Source organism: Triticum aestivum, chromosome 7D (assembly GCF_018294505.1).
Source record: "Triticum aestivum cultivar Chinese Spring chromosome 7D, IWGSC CS RefSeq v2.1, whole genome shotgun sequence".
NCBI classification, from domain to species: Eukaryota; Viridiplantae; Streptophyta; class Magnoliopsida; order Poales; family Poaceae; genus Triticum; species Triticum aestivum.
The window spans coordinates 237,322,642-237,327,428 of NC_057814.1; positions in this window are offsets into that span (position 1 = coordinate 237,322,642).

Consider the following 4,787-nt stretch of genomic DNA (forward strand, 5'->3'; position numbering starts at 1 on the left):
TTTTTCCGAGGTTTGGAGTCCCTAGATATTTAATGACGGATGGTGGTTCACACTTTATTCATGGTGCTTTTCGTAAAATGCTTGCTAAGTATGATGTTAATCATAGAATTGCATCTCCCTATCACCCACGGTCTAGTGGTCAAGTAGAATTGAGTAATAGAGAACTCAAATTAATTTTGCAAAAGACTGTTAATAGATCTAGAAAGAATTGGTCCAAGAAACTTGATGATGCATTATGGGCCTATAGAACTGCATATAAAAATCCTATGGGTATGTCTCCGTATAAAATGGTTTATGGAAAAGCATGTCACTTACCTCTCGAACTAGAACATAAGGCATATTGGGTTATTAAAGAGCTCAATTATGATTTCAAACTTGCCGGTGAGAAGAGGTTATTTGATATTAGCTCACTTGATGAATGGAGAACCCAAGCTTATGAAAATGCCAAGTTGTTCAAAGAAAAAGTTAAAAGATGGCATGACAAAAGGATACAAAAGTGTGAGTTTAATGTAGGTGATTATGTATTGCTATACAACTCTCATTTAAGATTTTTTTGCAGGAAACTTCTCTCTAAATGGGAAGGCCCTTACGTTATCGAGGAGGTCTATCGTTCCGGTGCCATAAAAATCAACAACTTCGAAGGCACAAATCCGAAGGTGGTGAACGGTCAAAGAATCAAACATTATATCTCAGGTAACCCTATAAATGTTGAAACCAATGTTATTGAAACCGTAACCCCGGAGGAATACATAAGGGACACTTTCCGGAATGTTTCAGACTCCGAAAAGGAATAGGTATGTGGTACGGTAAGTAAACCGACTCCAAAACAGTTTTTATGGCAATATTTCTCCGTTTTGGAATATTTAGAAGAATAGAAAAAATAAGAAGCAGTCCGGGAAGGACACGAGGCCTCCACGAGGGTGGAGGGCGCGCCCTACCCTATTGGGCGCACCCCCCTACCTCGTGGGCACCTTGTGTGCTCTCCGGACTCCGTTTTCTTGCACGATACATATTTTGGTCGGTAAAAATTCATTATATAATCTCCCGAAGGTTTTAACCCCTGTATCACGCAAATATCCTCTGTTCTTGTTTCGAGCTGTTTTCTGTCAGGGTTGTCAAGGCCAGGCATCATGTTGTCCCCGTCCTCCAACAATGGTGACAACGATGCTTGGCTAATGAAGATAGAGCTGAAGAGGGAAGAACCCATGGAGATCAACAAGGATGAAGGGATCAAGAAGGCCACGGAGGATCAAGCTCCGGCAGCAGAAGACATCCTTCAACTTGATCATAATCTTCTTACCCCAACTAAGATCGAAGCTTTCAAGATGATTGAGTTAGCTCGTATACAGAACAAGTATCTCACACATGAAAATATTTTGTTGAAGGAGCATATTGTTGCACTCAAGGGCATTATCCGCAAGCTGGAGGACCTCTTACGCTCGATGTGCGACTATCCATCATCAACAACACCGCCACCTTCTTCACCAGCAAAGGAGATATAATCACATGGGTATGGGCACTCCCCTTGGCAACTGCCAAGCTTGGGGGAGGTGCCCCGGTATCGTATCACCATCACACTCCTATCTTTACCGTTTTTCTTAGTTCGATCCTATTAGTAGTATCTTGATCTAGTAGAATAAAGTTTTGGTATGATCTAGTTTTGAGTTTTGTTTTATGATCTCTCTATGTAATCGAGTCCGTGAGCTATATAATAAAGATTAGTGTTGAGTCAAGGGCTTGATTATTTTGCCATGATCTTGAGTAAAGAAAAGATAAAAAGAATAAAAAGGAATAAAAATATCATATTGATCTTATTGAGAGTAATGACTTCACATAGAAAGAGTATGGTGATTAAAAGTTGTTGAGGGATGACAAACATAACTTTGGTCATCGTTGCAATTAATATGAAGTAATAAGGAAAGAGAGGTTTCACATATATATATACTATCTTGGACATCTTTTATGATTGGGAGCACTCATTAAAATATGACATGCTAATGAGTTGATGTTGGACAAGGAAGACAACATAATGGGTTATGTTTTCTTATATCTGAGATAAAGTATATTGTCATGGATCATCCAACATGTTGAGCTTGCCTTTCCCCCTCATGCTAGCCAATTTTTTTAGCACCAAGTAGAGATACTACTTGTGCTTCCAAAAACCTTTAAACCAGATTTGCCATGAGAGTCCACCATATCTACCTATGGATTGAGTAAGATCCTTCAAGTAAGTTGTCATCGGTGCAAGCAATAAAAATTGCTCTCTAAATATGTATGATTGATTGGTGTGGAGGAAATAAGCTTTATACGATCTTGTGATGTGGAAGAAATAAAAGCGACAGACTGCATAATAAAGGTTCATATCACAACTGGCAATATAAAATGACGTTCTTTCGCATTAAGATTTTGTGCATCCAACCCTGAAAGCGCATGGCAACCTCTGCTTCCCTCTGTGAAGGGCCTATCTTTTACTATTATATTCTTCCTCATGCAAGAGTCATGGTGATCTTCACCTTTCCTTTTTATATTTTATCCTTTGGCAAGCACAGGGTGTTGGAAAGATCCTGATAGATATATCTAATTCGATGTAAGTCAGCATGAGTTATTATTGTTGACATTACCCTTGAGGTAAAAGGTTGGGAGGCGAAACTATAAGCCCCTATCTTTCTCTGTGTCCGATTAAAACTCCGTAACCACAAGTATTGCGTGAGTGTTAGCAATTATGAAAGACTAAATGATAGTTGAGTATGTGGACTTGCTAGAAAGCTCTGACATAGACTCTTTCTGATGTTATGATAAATTGCAATTGCTTCAATGACTGAGGTTATAGTTTGTTAGTTCTCAATAAAGTTTCTGATTCATACCCTGCATTGTGAATATATTATTACTTGAGCATAAGAAATCATATGACAATATCCATATATGTTGCTGTTACAAGAATAATCATGATGCCCTCATGTCCGTATTTTATTTTATCTACACCTCTACCTCTAAACATGTGGACATATTTATCGTTATCGGCTTTCGCTTGAGGCCAAGCGAGGTCTAAGCTTGGGGGAGTTGATACGTCCATTTTGCATCATGCTTTTATATCGATATTTATTGCAATATGGGCTGTTATTACACGTTATGTCACAATACTTATGCCTATTCTCTCTTATTTTACAAGGTTTACATAAGGAGGGAGAATGCCGACAGCTGGAATTCTGGGCTGGAAAAGGAGCAAATATTAGAGACCTATTCTGCACAACTCCAAAAGTCCTGAAACTCCACAAAAGTCATTTTTGGAAATAATAAAAAATACTGAGCGGAAGAAATACGTCAGGGGGGCCACCACCTGCCCACGAGGGTGGGGGCGCGCCCCCCTGCCTCATGGGCCCCCTGTTGGCTCTCCGGTGGCCATCTTCTGCTATATGAAGTCTTTCGTCCAGAGAAAAATCATAAGCAACCTTTCGGGACGAGACTCCGCCGCCACGAGGCGGAACCTTGGCGGAACCAATCTAGGGCTCCGGCAGAGCTGTTCTGCCGGGGACACTTCCCTCCGGGAGGGGGAAATCATCGCCATCGTCATCACCAACGCTCCTCTCATTGGGAGAGGGCAATCTCCATCAACATCTTCACCAGCACCATCTCCTCTCAAAACCCTAGTTCATCTCTTGTATCCAATTCTTGTCTCTAAGTCCGGGATTGGTACTAGTAGGTTGCTAGTAGTGTTGATTACTCCTTGTAGTTGATGCTAGTTGGTTTATTTGGTGGAAGATCATATGTTCAGATCCTATATGCATATTAATACCCCTCTGATTATGAACATGAATATGCTTTGTGAGTAGTTACGTTTGTTCCTGAGGACATGGGAGAAGTCTTGCTATTAGTAGTCATGTGAATTTGGTATTCGTTCGATATTTTGATGAGATGTATGTTGTCTATCCACTAGTGGTGTTATGTGAACGTTGACTACATGACACTTCACCATTATTTGGGCCTAGAGGAAGGCATTGGGAAGTAATAAGTAGATGATGGGTTGCTAGAGTGACAGAAGCTTAAACCCTAGTTTATGCGTTGCTTCGTAAGGGGCTGATTTGGATCCATATGTTTCATGCTATGGTTAGGTTTACCTTAATACTTTTGTTGTAGTTGCGGATGCTTGCAATAGAGATTAATCATAAGTGGGATGCTTGTTCAAGTAAGAACATCACCCAAGCACCGGTCCACCCACATATCAAATTATCAAAGTACCGAACGCGAATCATATGAATGTGATGAAAATTAGCTTGACGACAATTCCCATGTGTCCTCGGGAGCGCTTTTCTCTATATAAGAGTTTGTCCAGGCTTGTCCTTGGCTACAAAAAGGATTGGGCCACCTTGCTGCACTTTATTTACTTTTGTTACTTGTTGCTCGTTGCAAATTATCCTATCACAAAACTATCTGTTACCACTTATTTCAGTACTTGCAGAGAATACCTTGCTGAAAACCGCTTATCATTTCCTTCTGCTCCTCGTTGGGTTCGACACTCTTACTTATCGAAAGGACTATGATAGATCCCGTACACTTGTGGGTCTTCAGTGGAGCACTTCTTTTCTCCCGTAGGGCTATTTCTTCGAGATCCATTCGCTCTGGAAGGGGGAGTTGAAACAATCGACATCACCAACACTCCATTCATTGTGAGGATCATCATCAACACCATCATCACCGGCATCCTTATTAAATCCTAGCTTTTAATCTATAAACTATTGTCTTAGATCTTTTGTTGAGAGTACTTTTTGGTATTGGTTACTGTTTGTAGT